The sequence below is a fragment of the Jaculus jaculus genome, chromosome 11, assembly GCF_020740685.1.
Source record: "Jaculus jaculus isolate mJacJac1 chromosome 11, mJacJac1.mat.Y.cur, whole genome shotgun sequence".
In the NCBI taxonomy this organism is placed as follows: Eukaryota; Metazoa; Chordata; class Mammalia; order Rodentia; family Dipodidae; genus Jaculus; species Jaculus jaculus.
In genome coordinates, this window is record NC_059112.1 from 110713400 (window position 1) to 110729255 (window position 15856).

At 47.1% G+C, this 15856-nt stretch overlaps 1 protein-coding gene across 1 annotated transcript in view; it reads right to left on the reverse strand.

Annotated features, from left to right (window-relative positions):
• Positions 1 to 11254: 11254 nt before the first annotated feature.
• Positions 11255 to 15856, reverse strand: part of Tbc1d24 (TBC1 domain family member 24) — a 40252-nt gene continuing 35650 nt past the window's right edge. Inside the window, exon 9 of the transcript XR_006639574.1 lies at positions 11255 to 11968. The gene's annotated coding sequence lies outside the window, so the exon portion shown is untranslated. The remainder of the gene's footprint in view (positions 11969 to 15856) is intronic.

Below are 15856 nucleotides of genomic sequence, written 5' to 3' on the forward strand. Positions count from 1 at the left end.
GTGATGGAAGGGGGACATTGGTTTCTCCAACCGAGCAGACAGCCTGGCTGGGCTGACCCTATTCTGACATGTTCCTGTGACAGCCCAGGCACCCTCAACTTCCTGCTTCTCCTGCACCCACCCCCACTGGCTGTCCATTGCCCTTTAAGCCCTTCCCTTTTAGGATCCATGAGCGGCTACTACCCGGCCTGGGCCTCCCTTGTGGCTCAAGTCCATACCCCAGGATGTGAAGGCTCTCTAAGAAGCCTGGGTACTGGCACCTCTACTTCTTCTTCTTCTCCCCTCCCCGCCCCCCAGTCTCACTTTAGTTCAGGCTGACCTGGAGCTCATTCTGTAGTTCCAGGCTGGCCTTGAACTCACAGCAAGCCGCCTACCTCTGCTTCTGGAGGGCGGAGATTAAAAGCGTGGGCCACCATGCTGGGCTTTTTTTAAAAAAATATTTTATTATTTATTTTCAAGAGAGAGGATGGGTGCACCAGCCTTTAGCCGCTGCAAAGAACTCCAGATGCATGTACTGCTTTGTGCATCTAGCTTTACCTGAGTACTGAGGAACTGAACCTGGGTAGTTAGACATTACAGGCAAGTGTCTTAAGCACTAAGCCATCTCCCCAGCCCTCTCTCTCTATGTAGGCAGTGAAGTCACTTTCCCATCCCAACCCTCGCACTAGATTCAGCCTCTCTTCCACAGCAGGAACCTCCCTTGAGCCCCTTATCCTCGGTTGCGCTGTTCTGTCAACCTTTAAACTTGTCCACAGAAGTGCCCAGGGCCCAGGTCTGTTTTGTTTCAGAGGAGAGGAGGTTCCAGAGAGCAGCTGCCAGTCCTTCTTCACCCTCCCTCGCTCTTACCCCATCTGGTCTCTGCAGAGGAGTCTTCGCAGTGAGTCCACCTCTTCACCTCCCCTTCCTCTCTGCTGCATGCCCTTGCCAAGGTCACAGTGACCATTTCTCACCTCTGAGAGCCTGTGTGCCACTGTCCCCTCCACATGCTCTCCTCTTTCACTTCCATAACCCTCACTCTTCCTACAGTCTCAGGGGGAAGCCAGGGTAGGCTCTCAGACCTTACTGCCTCGGTTTTACTGCAGAGCCCCCATCCAGGACTTCCTGCTCCGCCTTCCCCACCTTTTACTCTTTTTTGTGTGTGTGTGTTTTGGATTTTCGAGGTAGGGTCTCACTCTGGCCCAGGCTGACCTGGATTTCACTCTGTAGTCTCAGGGTGGCCTTGAACACACGGTGATCCTCCTACCTCTGCCTCCCGAGTGCCGGGATTAAAGGCGTGCGTCACCATGTCTGGCTCTCACCTTTACTTTTTTATTGTGTGTATATGTGTTCATGAGCAGTGTTGCATGTATGCAGGTCACAAAGTGGAAGTCGGACAACATAAAGTGAAGGTTCTTCGTCCATGCTGTTTGAAGCAGGGTCTCTTGTTCACTGCTGCAGGGCCCACAAGCTTCAGAGGGATTTTCCTGTCTGCCTCTCACCTCACCATAGAGGCACCCTGGGATTACAGAAGTCTGCTACAGTGCTCAACTTTACGCAGGCTCTGGGGATCCAAACTCAGGTCCTCACATTTGTACAGCAAGTATTTTATCCACTGAGCCATTTCTCAAAGCCCCCTTTCCCATCTTTACTGTTGTTTTATCTCCCATCTTGCCATCTTGTCCCTTTCTAGTCCTGACAGAGCAACACCCAGTGTAGGGCTGTTTCTCTGAGCCCTTAGGGGTACAGGGCCAAGGCAGCTGAAGCCAGAGAAGAGGCACTGGCTGGGGGTGGCGGGGGCGGAGGGGCGGTGGCCACCAGGTGAAGAATCCAGACCAAGGAAGGGAAGGGCAGGCAGCACAGGCCACAGTGGGGAAGTTAAGAACACAGTGGCTGGCGAGGCAAGTCTAACCCCGGACAGTGCAGGTACCAACACAGGACCAGGCAGCTGGCTGGACAGCTTTACCAACAGGCCCCTCATTCTCTTTTCTATTTCACGTGGGGGTCTCTGCAGAGGAGTCTTCGCAGTGAGTCCACCTCTTTTCTATGTCACGTGGGGGTCTCCAAGGGGGCTGCTGACACTGCAGACCAGCAGGCCCCACGCTGGACTCATCCTCATCGCCCAGCGAAAGGTACAGCCATCTGCCCAGAAGCTCCCCGACAGCAGCTGCAGTCACGCCATGCTTCCCTCCCCCTCACTGCACTTACTCACCGTCTGGCGACTCTGGGCCTCCCCGGCTCTCTGCTCTGCCCTAGTCTGCAGCAGTTCCCCCTTCCTTCTGGCCTGGAAGCGCTGTCTCTAGCCTTGTTTGCCTGCTGGGCTCTCTCTCTTTCTGCCTGTCCCTAATCAACTCATCTTCACCCTAAAGGAGAGGCATTTTTCTGTTTGGTTTTTCGAGTTAGGGTCTCACTCTAGCCCAGGCTGACCTGGAATTCACTGTGTTGTCTCAGGCTGGCCTTGAACTCATGGCGGTCCTCCTGCCTCTGCCTCCCGAATCAGATGCTTTTTCTACCAGTGCTTTATTTTTTATTTTTGAATTATTTATTTGCAAGCAGAGACAGACAGACAGAGATAGAAGAGAGACACAGAGAAAATGGGCTCGCAAGGGCCTCCAGCCACTGCAAATGAACTCCAGATTCACGCACCACCTTGTGCATCTGGCTTACGTGGGTCCTGGGGAATCAAACCTGGGTCCTTTGGCTTCACAGGCAAATGTCATAACCACTAAGCCATCTCTCTAGCCCTCTACCAGTGCTTTATATTCTACAGTCTTTCAATGCCCCATTATGAGTGGCTGTCTTTTGGGTGTCCTCCTACCTGCTGTCCCGAGCTCTCTATTGCTGGGGCTCTGCCAGTACCTGCTCTCCCCGCTCACTTGAAGTCACTTGAGTGCTCAGAACCCACTCCTCAGGAAGCCCTCCTGCCCACCCTTGCCACTCCTGCTTCCCTTTTTCTTAGGGAACCCTTCACACTCTTCTTGCTCTCTTTCAGTCCTTGAAAGAGATTCTTGCCTGGTGGGGTGCCCAGCCATACAGCTGGCCCTGCTGAGCCAAGGTGTGTTGGGCCCTGTGCCTCTTGAGGATACCCTGCACCTCTCTCCATTGCCCTTATCTGGTGGATATAGAAACAAGCCTAGGAAGATTTTTTAAAGTTTTTGTTTTTTTTTTATTTATTTGAGAACGACAGAGAAAGAGGCAGATACAAAGAGAGAATGGGCGCACCAGGGCCTCCAGCCACTACAAATGAACTCCCCCCTTGTGCATCTGGCTAACGTGGTCCTTAGGCTTCATAGGCAAGCACTTAACCGCTAAGCCACCTAGGAAGCTTTTTGACAGCCCATCCCGGGTCACCAGCTAGTGAGTGGTGTAATGGAAACTCAGCTTCAGCACTTAGACCTGACTCTGCAAGCCCACTCAGCATCTTTCAGTGACCAGTGGAGGGCTTAGGAAGGCCTGATGTCTCCTAGGCAATGGATAGGGTCTGCGAGCGGACTCAAGTGGGAATGGGAGGTCCGGGGTGCATCCCCATTTCCTCCCTCGCTGCAACTTCCTCCCTGACATGAAGTCATAGGTCATGAGTTCCGGCCTGTCACTGTCACCGTAGGGTGGGGATTTCCAGGCACTAAGAGGAAAGTGTTTTGGAAATACAAACCAGAGACCCCCTGAAGACAGAAATAGAGGGAGGGGGCCCCCAGAAGGCCAGTGGCACTTTCCAGAGACTCCCAAGGAAGGCGGTGGAGGTAAAGACACCAAGACAGAATAAAATGCTAAATGGCCTCAGAGAAATGGACATTCTCCCTGGGGAAGCTAGTGAAGGAGGGACTGGAGAGACAGCTTAGTGGTTGTGCTTGCCTGAGAAGCCTAAGGACCCAGGCTGGATTCCCCAGAACCAACATAAGCCAGATGTATAAGGTGAAGCATGCGTCCGTAGTTGGTTTGCAGTGGCTGGAGGCCCTGGCATGCCCATTCTCTCTCTCTCTGCCCCCTCTTTCAAGCAAATAAAATGAATAAAAGATTTTTTTAAATAAAGAAGGAAAGGCAAGGGCTGAGAAGATGGATCAGTGGTTAAAGGTGCTAGCTTATAAAGCCTGAAGCCCCAGGTTCAATTCCCAGTGCTCACATAAAGCCGGATGCACACAATGGCATATGTATCTAGAGTTCACGTGCAGCAGCTAGAGGTAGGGTCTCACTCTAGCCCAGGCTGACCTGGGATTCACTATGGAGTCTCAGAGTGGCCTCGAACTCACGGCAATCCTCCTTCCTCTGCCTCCCAAGTACTGGGATTAAAGGCTTGTGCCACCACGCCAGGCTATTTTTTTTATTTCTTTATTTGAGAGGGAGAGAGACAGAGAAAATGGCAGATAGAGAGAGAATGGGTGCACCAAGGCCTCCAGCTGCTGCAAATGAACTCCAGATGCATGCACCACCTTGTGCATCTAGCTTATGTGGGTTCTGGGGAATCAAACCTAGGTCCTTTGGCTTTACAGGCAAGTGCCTTGTCCATTAAACATCTCTCCAGCTCTTAGATTTTATTTTATTTTTTTTGTTTTTCAAGGTAGGGTCTCACTCTAGCCCAGGCTGACCTGGATTTCACTATGGAGTCTCAGGGTGGCCTCGAACTCATGGCAATCCTCCTACCTTTGCCTTCCGATTGCTGGGATTAAAGGCATGCACCACCACGCCTGACTTAAGATTTTATTTTTATTTATTTATTAGAAACAGAGAGAAGGGGAGAGAGAGAGAGAGAGAGAATGGGCACACCAGGGCCTCTAAACACTGCAAATGAACTCCAGACGCATGTGCCACTATGTGCATCTGGCTTACGTGGAGAATTGAGCCGGGGTCTTAGGCATCACAGTTTTTTTTGTTGTTATTTTGAGGTAGGGTCTCATTCTTGCTCAGGATGACCTGGAATTCACTTTGTAGTCCTTGGCTGCCCAGTTTAATATTTTATTTTTTGGGTTTTTGATTTTAGGACTAGGTTTCACTCTAGCCCAGGCTGACCTGGAATTCACTATGTAGTCTCAGGGTGGCCTCGAACTCATGGTGATCCTCCCACCTCGTGCACCACCACACCCAATTATAACTATTTTTTATACTTGGAAGAGGGTGGGTAGAGAGGTGGCTGTTAGTAAAGTGCTTGCTGTGCAAGCATGAGGACCCGAGTTCAGATCCCCAGCAGGCACACAAGAGCCAGGCATGGAAATGCATGCCTGTAATACCAGGACAGGGAGATGGAGCCAGCTGGTTGGCTAGTCTACCCAAATCAGGTGAGCTCCAAATTCAATGCGAAAAATAAAGTGAGGGCACTTGCCTGCGAAGCCTAAGGACCCATGTTTGATTCTCCAGATCCCATGTAAGCCAGATGCACAGGGTGATGCAAATGAGCAAGGCTGAGCATGTGCACAAAATGGTGCACCTGTCTGGAGTTCAATTACAGTGGCTGGAGGCCCGGGCTCGCAGATTCTGTCCCTTTCCCCTCTCCCCACCCCATCACATAAAAAAAGGGTGATGAGCCAGGCGTGGTGGTGCACACCTTTAATCTGAGCACTCGGGAGGCAGAGGTAGGAGGATCACTGTGAGTTCGAGGCCACCCTGAGACTACATAGTGAATTACAGGTCAGCCTGAACTAGAGAGCCTACCTCAGAAAAACAAAAACAAACAAACAACAACAGAAAAAAAAAAAAAGAGTATCAGGTCAGCCTGGGCTAAAGTGAGATCCTAACTCAAAACTATCCCTCCCAAAAACCCCCACAAAAGATTAAGGTGGAGAGTGACTAAGGAAGACAGTAACTTCACACTGACCTCTGACCTTTACATGCATGCATTTGCACATGAACTTGCACACACAAGTGCACCCCCCACTCACATCATGTCTACACATATACACATGCAAGAAAAGTTCATCCAGGAATAGTAGCACATACTTATAATCTAAACACATGGAAGGCTGATGCAGGAGAATAGACAATTTGAGGTCATCCTAAGCTACATAGCCAGAACCTTTCTTGAAAAAAATTAAATAAGGTTGGTGGGTGGGGACGTAACTCAGTGATACAATGTGTATAGCATACATGAGGTTCTGGATTTAATTCCCTGAGCCAAAAATAAAATAATAGAGCCGGACGTGGTGGCAAACACCTTTAATCCCAACACTCAGGTGGCAGAGCTAAGAGGATAGCCATGAGTTCAAGTCCATCCTTAGACTATATAGTGAATTCCAGGTCAGCCTAGGCCAGAGTGAGACACTACCTCGAAAAACCAAAAATAATAATAAGTAAATATGCCCGGCATGGAGGCACAGCCTTTAATCCCAACACTCAGGAGGCAGAGGTAGGAGGATTGCTGTGAGTTCAAGGCCACCCTGAGACTACATAGTGAACTCTAGGTCAGCCTGGGCCAAGGTGAAACCCTACCTTGAAAAAACAAAAAATAAATAAATAAGCAAACAAACAAACAAACAAACAGTATGGTGGTTGTTGCTTTTAATCAATCTCAACACTTGGGAGGCTGACGTAGGAGGACTGCTGTGAGTTCAAGACCAGCTTGGGATACAGAGTGAGTTCTAGGTCAGCCTGGGCTGGAGTGAAACCCTGTTTAAAAAAAAAAAAATTGGGGCTGGGGAGATTGCTTAGCGGTTAAGGCAACTTGTCTGCATAGCCAAAGGACCCAGGTTCAATTCCTCAGGGCCCACGTAAGCCAGATACAGAAGGGAGTGCATGCTTTGGGAGTTCATTTGCTATGGCCAGAGGCCCTGGCGTGCCCATTCTCCCTCTCTCAAAAAAGTAAATAAAAACATAATGAAATAAAAATAAAGCCTGAGGGCAGTCTGGCTATATTAGATCTTATCTGAAAAGTATATGAAAACATTCTATAAATACAGTGTTTTACCATGTACTTTGTCACTTGGTGCAAGGAGGGAAGCTGTGGTACCTGCAAATGAAGAGGTCCTGCAAATCAGACTGCAAAAAGGTCAAGGGGTGGGGCTGGAGAGGTGGCTTAGCAGTTAAGGTGCTTGCCTGCAAAGCCTAAGGACCCAGGTTCAATTCCCCAGTACCCACATAAGCCAGATGCACAAGGTGGCGCGTGCATATGGAGTTTGTTTTCAGTGGCTGGAGGCCTTGGCAATCCCATTCTCTATCTGCCTCTTTCTCAAATAAATAAATAAAAATACTTTTTTAAAAAAGGACAAGAGGTCAGAGCTAAGCAGCCTGGGGTGGTTCTAGGGCAAGACAATCTACTCTTTCTCGCTGACTCTAGTCTTCAAGGGTTAATACAAAAGGGCCTGATAGGTTCTTACTGTTTGAGAACTGGACAGAGAGGGAGCCAGGGACCAGCCCTGCCACCAGGTGGCAATGTGAGGTTCTCTCTAAATTTGGCCCTGAAGCCGGTTCTCAGAAAACAATGGATGACCCCTCAGCGCCCATAGGAGCCCATGCCCTTGCCTGGAAATGCAAAGATGAGTTTCTACATGGAATCCTATTGTGGGAGCAAAGATGACCTGAACAACTTGACAGTAAGCTAGAGATGAGGGAATGTTTACAAAGGAGGGATTGAGGCTGGCTCACGGAGGCCCAAGAAAAGGTGATTTTTTTTTTTTTTTTTTTTTTTTTTTAATGAGGCAGGGTTTCATTCTAGCCCAGGCAGATTCGAAATGCACTATGAGTCTCAGGGTATCCTATACAATCCTCCTACCTCTCCTTCCCAAGGGATTAAAGGAGTGTGCCACTATACCCGACTTTTTTTTTTTTTTTGAGGTAGAGTCTCACTGTAGCTCAGACTAACTTAAAACTGACTCTGTAGTCCCAGGCTAGCTTTGAACTCACAGTGATCCTCCTACTTCTGCTTCCTGAGTGATGGGATTAAAGGAGTGTGACACCACACCCAGCAGAAGGTGGTGTCTTAATTGTGTCTTCAAAGATGAAGATTTAGGGGCTGGAGAGATGACTTAGCAGTTGAGGCACTTGCCTGCAATGCCAAACAACCCAGGTTTGATTCCCCAGGACCCACATAAGCCAGATGCACAAGGTGGTACATGTGTCTGGAGTTCATTTGCAGTGGATGGAACCCCTGGTGCTCCCAAGAGAAAAAAGAAAAAGATGAAGATTTAGAGCAGGAGACATGATTCTAGTTTGTTTGTTTGTTTGTTTTTGGCATGTGCATACTGTGTACGGTGTATGCGCATTTGGGCTGACGCAACGCACCACACACTCCCCGGCAGCACCTTGTGGAATGACCTGCAGCAGCCAGAGAAAAACGCCAGGTGTTCCTCTCCATCACTCACCTACCTGTTTCTCCTTGGGATGGAGTCTTTGATTTTGGAACTTGCCTTCAGGAGCCTCAGTGATTCTCTAGTCTGTGCACAGTTCTGGGCTTGCAGACTTGCGTGGCGCGCAGCTACTTCACAGGCTCTGGAGACTGGAGCTTTGCTGGTCTCAGGCCCACTCAAGGGTGTTACGCTTGTGCAGGAAGGACACTTTTTTTAAAAAAAAGAATTTAAACCAGGCATGGTGATGCAAGCATTCAATCTAAGCATTTGGGAGGCAGAGGCAGGAGAATCGCTATGAGCTCGAGGCCACCTTGAGACTACATAGTGAATTCCAGGTCAGCCTGGGCTAGAGTGACACCCTACCTCAAAAACAAAAAGAATAAAATGAACTTATATTTTCACGAGCAATTTTATGTTTAGGAAGCACATTTAACTGTTGAGCCATCTCTGCAGACCCAAGGTAGTGTTTTTTGTTTTGTTTTGTTTTGTTTTTTCCTTCCTGACAGGGTTTCTTGTAGCCCAAGCTGTCCTTGAATTCCTGATCCTCCTGTCCCCAACTGCCATGAGCTGGCATTGCAGGCATGACTCCTGAGTCACCACAGGGTGGTCCAAGAAGAGGTTGTTACTCCAGGGAATGTAGGAGTTTCAGGATGCACCTTGAAGATGCTCAACTGTACCCTTGCAGCCTTTTATTCTTCAGTGTTGGGTGCTCCGGCCCTGGGGGGCCGACGTCTGCAGGGTGGGGGATGGGAGAGCAGCTAAAGAGCTTCCGGCAGAGGAACTAGCCTCAGTTCCTTTTCCTATGGGAAAAGTCTTCCGGGAAGGGGCTGGAGGCCAGGCATGATCCACAGCACATGCAAAGGCCGAGAAATGCAGGTTCTAGTTCAGCAGAGGAATTGAAGAGCTGGTGCCACATTTATACAATGGAGTTCTCAGCGGTAAAGAAAAATGAAGTTATGAAATTTGCAGAAAAATGGAGGGACCTGGAAAGGATTACACTAAGTGAGGTAACCCAGGCCCAGAAAGCCAAGCGCCACATGTTCTCTCTCATATGTGGATCCTAGCTACAGATGATTGGGCTTCTGCGTGAGAAGGAAAATACTTAGTGGCAGAGGCCAGTAAGTTAAAAAGGAGATATAAAGGGAAGAGAAAGGAAGGGAGGAGGGTACTTAATAGGTTGATATTGCATAAATGTAAGTACAATGATTGAGATGGGGAGGTAATATGATGGAGAATGGAATTGCAAAGGGGAAAGTGGGGGGGGATTACCATGGGATTTTTTTTATAACCATGGAAAATGTTAATAAAAATTAAAAAAAAAAAGAAAAAAGAAAAACTGGTGCCAGCCAGGCGTGGTGGCACACGCCTTTCATCCCTGCACTTGGGAGGCAGAGGTAGGAGGATCACCATGAGTTCAAGTCCACCCTGAGACTATGTCCCTGCACTTGAGAGGCAGAGGTAGGAGGATCACCATGAGTTCAAGTCCACCCTGAGACTATGTAGTGAATTCCAGGTCAGCCTGGGCTAGAGTGAGACCCTACCTCGAAAAACAAAATAAGCAAACAACTAAAAAGCAGCTGGTGTCAGAGCTCCCGAGGCTGTGCTGGGGGAGGTCAGCCCCTGCCAGTCTGGCACAGACTTCTCAGACCCAGCCAGGCTTCCCAGCAGCCCCAACAAGCACCTGAAGGGCAGCAGGAAAGCCTCTGTGTTAAGAGGAAGGTGAAGAAATAGATCACCGGACACATCCATCCTTGTGGCCGATCTGGGGAAGGGAACAGGGAGGAAGAAACAGGCAGCCACAGTTTCAAAAACAGTCTCAGAAGCTGCAGGGTGGAGGGAGGGAGAGAGGGAGAGAGGGAGGGAGGGCCACTCGGCAGCCTCACTGGAAGAAACTGCATGGGCAGTGGGTATCTGTGCAGGGATGGAACAATAAAAGATAATTTGATGGGCTTGGTTCTTTTTTGTTTGTTTGTTTTTGTTTTTTCGAAGTAGGGTCTCACTCTACCTCAAGGTGACCTGGAATTTACTATGTAGTCTCAGGGTGGTCTCGAACTCATGGCAATCCTCCTGCCTTTGCCTCCAGAGTGCTGAGATTAAAGGCGTGCGCCACCACGCCTGGCAGGGCTTTTGTTGTTGTTGTTTTTGAAGTAGGGTCTTACACTAGCACAGACTGACCTGGAACTCACTATGTAATCGCAGGCTGACCTCCAACTCACAGTGATCCTCCTTCCTCTGCCTCTCAAATGATGAGACTAAAGGCATGTGCCACCACACCTGGCTGAATTTGCTTTGCTTTGCTTTTTTTTTTTTTTTTTTTTTTTTTTTTTTTTTTGAGGTAGGGTCTCTAGCTCAGGCTGACCTGGAATTCACTATGGAGTCTCAGGCTGGCCTCAAACTCCCTGCAATGTGCCTACCTCTGCCTCCTGAGTGCTGGGATTAAAGAGGTTTGCTACCATGCCTGGCTTGAAATTTGTTGTTGTTATTGTTTGTTGTTTTTAGAGGGTTTCAGTCTGGTCCAGGCTAACCTGAAATTCACTATGTAGTCTCAGGCTGGCCTCGAACTCATGGTGATCCTCCTACCTCTGCCTCCCAAGTGCTGGGATTAAAGGCATGCGCCACCACGCCCGGCTTGAATTTGCTTTTTGACATTGGATTTTACATATGGCGGGGACCCAGGTGCTTCTTGAGACAGCTGATGAAGATTCCAGATAGCTGCTCTTCTCCATTCTTCCAACATTTACTGAGTACATCCATATGATAAACCCTGAGAACCAAAAGAGAAAACAAAATCAGGAAGCACAGGGTCACAGTGGCCGTGGTGGCAAATGCAGCTGAGGATGTCCTTGTCTAAGGAACCTTCTCACCACCAGCAGTGATCATTAGCGCCGTCTGTTCTGCTCCACTTGAACGTTGCCAGCGATCCTTAAATGCAGCGTCCCCTTCGTGGTTCTAGGATTTCCCATCCCTGTGCTATCTCATGGCAAATACTACACAAAGATGCCTCTCCATCAGTTCTCATTAATTTTATTTAACACCCAAATTAACACCAACGAAACATCACCACGCCACTTACATTTCACATGTACAAAATTGGATTTTGTGCTCGCTTTGGCAGCACATGTACAAAATTGGATTTTGCTGCAAACCCACACATTCGCGAAGCGTGAGTATGTCTTTACTCCCAGGGATGCCCCATGTGGTCAGTCCAGTGATCATCTTCCTTTTTGTGTTTTGGAGACAGGGCCTCACTATGTAGCCTATGCTGGCCTGCAACTCACCAGGCCATCCAATCTGGCCTTGAACTTACATTCCTCCTGCCTCAGCCTCCTTAGTGCTGAGACAACAGGGGTGTACCATGACTTGTCAAAGCCAATAACCACAAGATCTAAAATTAAAAGGAAAAAAGAAAATAAAAATAAAATTACACACGAAACTTCTTTATCGTCAGTCTTTAGCTCATAAGCTTCTGACCACATGTCCTTTGATAGTTAAGTGTGAATCAGTACAGAGATGTTCTGGTCTCTTCACATAGAGGAAAACAGGGCCAGGCACCAGCTACTGTAATACACCCATGGCTACAGCAGTCTGCAGTGTAAGGTATTGTTCCTTTGTGTGGTTTCCGCCATGTCACAGATCCATGTGCCCTTGTGACCAGGTGTCCACTGACAGCTTCCTTAGTCCAAGCAGTGTTGTCAAATTTCATGTGGTTCAATAAAATGACCCTGCAAATAAGAGTCATTTATCTGTAGCAATACATCACGTGACATTATACCCCATTTCAGGTGCACAAGCAGACACTGACATAATAGAGACTATAAAAAATTCTTCTTTTTTTTTAAGCTAGGCATGGTGGCGCACACCTTTAATCCCAGCCCTTGGGAGGCAGAGGTAGGATCACCATGAGTTCAAGGCTACCCTGAGACTACATAGTGAATTCCAGGTCAGCCTGAGCTACAGTGAGACCCTACCTTGAAAAAAAAGAGTGTTTTTTTTTTTTTTTTTAAATTTTTTTGGATAGGGCTCCATGTAGCCCCAGCAGATCTAGAACTCACCTTACAGCTAAGGATGACCCTGAACTGATCTTTCTGCCTCCATCTTCTCACATATACCCTGCCCAGCTACAAACTCTATGCCAGATTATTTTTAAACTACACATGCTTTCTGTCTAACCTAAAGACCTATGAGGTTTGCTTGGTCTTCATGTTTCCCATGATAACTTCATTCATTTATTTGTAAGGAGACAGAGACAGAATGAATATGAATGAATGGGAATTGTGTACACATACATACACACACACACACACACACACGAGTGAATACAGACATACCAGGGCCTCTTGCTGCTGCAAGCAAACTCCAAAAGCATGTACTGCTTTGTGCATCTGGATTTATGTGGGTATCAGGGAAGTGAGGAAGTGAATCTGGGCCACCAGGCTTTATAAGGAAGCACCTTTAACCACCAAGCCATCTCCTTACCCTCCTATAATAATTTCTTCACACAAGCCAGGCTATAGGCCATGGAAGCGAGCCACTGAGGATCACTACAGTCAACTACCCCCTAAATAATGGCAGGGATTCTTTTTTGTTTTGGTTTTTGTCTTGTGAGTTTGATGACATTCTGGATTTAACCAAAATGTAAGGAAGTAAACATTTATAAAGGTTAAATGTATTTTGTACAATAGCAACACAATCTAAAGAGGGTCCTGGTTTAGTTAACAGCACTACAACAATACTAATTTCTATTTTGATGTTAAAATTGAAAAGTGGGTGAAACTGGGCATGGTAGTGCATGCCTTTAATCCCAGCACCCGGGAAGGAGAGGTAGGAGGGCCACCATGAAGATCAAGGCCAGCCTGGGACTATAGAGAGTGAGTTCCATGTCAGTCTACACTAAAATGAGACCCTGCCGAGAGAGAAAGAGAGAGAGAGAGAGAGAGAGAGAGAGAGAGAGGGAGGGAAAGTGGGTGAGATGCTTGGAATGTAGGTCACTGAAAAATCAAGCGTGAGCTAACATACATACAGCCCTTTGGGAAAAATCATCAATGGTATTAAAAAGCAGAGGACCCTGCAAGCCCCAAGATTGGCCAGCCAGGCCAAATGTGCCAACTGGTGCAATAGTGGCATGTCTGTTATGGGAGAAGCCAACCCTTCTCTAATTGGACTGGAGGCCCACTCCATGAGAGGGAATACATGCCTGGTACTGAAAACGAGTCAAGTCCACGGCTGTTCTTTCTCTGTGCCTCTCTTCTATCGCTCTATGCTTGCAAATAAATATATTAAAGGAGGGATGCTGGAGAGATGGCTCAGCAGTTGAGGTGCTTGCCTGCAAAGCCTAACAACCAGGGGTTTGATTCCCCAGCACCCACATAAACCAATATACACAAAGTGGTGCATGCTTCTGGAGTTCATCGGCAAAAGGCTGGAGGCCTTGGTGTACCCATTCTCTCTCTCTCCCCTCTCTATGCTTGCAAATAAATAAATAAATATTTTTTAAAAGCCTATGGCTGGGGAGGTCATGAGCCCTAGGAAAGTAACACCTGCTGTTATCTGACTAAATGCATAAATTATGCCCACCAAACTGCCTTATAAGCACTTTTCATAATGTTTATACCCAGATAGATAGATTGATAGATAGTTGTTTGTTTTTCAAGGTAGAGTCTCACTCTAGTACAGGCTGACCTGGAATTCACTATGTGGTCTCAGGGTGGCCTCGAACTCACAGCGATCCTCCTACCTCTGCCTCCCAAGTGCTGGGATTAAAAGCGTGTGCCACCATGCCTGGCTATACCCATATATTAATGATACTCTCAGTTTTGATTAGAAAATCTTCTCTTTTCAGATGGCAGTGACTACTGGGGTGATTCAAAAGTTACCATAGTGCTGAGAAGTGATAGTGGAGAGTTCATCACAATGTCAGACATCTCTCTCACACCCTTCAAAGTTCAGTGTCCATTGCAGAAGAAGTGGCAGAAAGAATGTAAGAACCAAAGGAAGAGTAGGACTGCTTACAATTCAATTTTCCAGACATAAAATGGCCTTGACATTTGTGACCTCACCTTGAGACTCTATAGTGAATTCCAGGTCAGCCTGGGCTAGAGTGAGACCCTACCTCGAAAAACCAAAAAAAAAAAAAAAAGAAAGAAAAAAGAAAGACTAGCCAGGCGTGGGGGTGCATGCCTTTAATCCCAGCACTCGGGAGGCAGAGGTAGGAGGATCGCCGTGAGTTCGAGACCACCCTGAGATGACATAGTGAATTCCAAGTCAGCCTGGACTACAGTCAGATACTACCTTGAAAAACAAAAACAAAACAAAAAAGAAAGAAAGAAAAGAAAAACAAGAGAGTGACTTATTGGAAAGGGGAGGGGATTCAATGGAGGGTGCATTTGAGAGGGGGAATGGGAGTAGAGGAAGGTAATTATGGTTTTGTTGTCTATACTTATGGAAGCTGTCAATAAAAAGTTAAAAATAAGTGGGTGAGGGTCTGAGGAAACTGTCATCTCAGCAACTCTTATGCAATTGAAAATTACTTTCAAATAAGGGATATAACTCAGTGGTGGAGTGCTTGCCTGGCATGCCTGAGACTCTAGGTTCAATCATTAGTACAAGGAAGAAAGAAAGAAAGAAAGAAAGAAAGAAAGAAGGGAGGGAGGGAGGGAGGGAGGGAGGGAGGGAGGGAGGGAGGGAGGGAGGGAGGGAGGAAAAAAAGGAGGAAGGAAAGAAAGAAGGAAAAGGAAAGGAAGAAAGAAAGAAAAAATAGGTACAAAAACTAAATTGTCAAGCTGGAGAGATTGCTTAGCTGTTGAGGCACTTGTCTGCGAAGCCTAAGAACGCACTTTCAAGTCCCCAGGTCCCATGTAGCCAGATGCAGTGAGGTAAGCATGCAATGCTACGTATGCACACAAGGGGGCGCATGCATCTGGAGTTTGTTCACAGTGGCTGAAAGGCTCTGGTGTTCCCATTATCGCTCTTTCTGCCTCTTTCTCTCAAAAATATAATAATAATAGTAAAACCTCAGCTAGGCATGAGGCTACATAGTGAATTCCAGGTCAGCCTGGACTGCAGTAAGACTCTACCTCAAAAACAAAAGAAAAAAAATCACTAAATTATTAAATATAAAATACGAGCTAGGTATGGCGGCTCATGCCTATAATCCTAGCACTCAGAAGATTGAGGTAGGAGGATTTCCATGAGCTCATGGCCAGTCCGGGATTACAGAGTGAGTACCAGGTCAGCCTGGGCTAGAATAAGACCTTACCTGGATAAAACCAAAAAAATAAAAATAAGTAAGATACGAAAGGGGACTAGTATGGGTTAGAGAAATTTAAACATCTTCTGAAATCCAAAATGTTTCAAAATAGCTGGGTATGGTGGCACAAGCCTTTAATCCCTGCACTCAGGAGGCAGAGGTAGGAGGATCGCTGTGAGTTTGAGGCCAGCCTGAGACTACATTGTAAATTTTAGATCAGCCTGAGCTAAAGCGAAACCTTACCTTGAAAAATAAGCCAAAAAAAAAGTTAAAATTGAAATTGAAAAATTAATTATAGTTCATTAATTAAAATTGAGAAATTCTTAAAATACCAAGGCCTATTGTTGCATCATAAATTACTTTT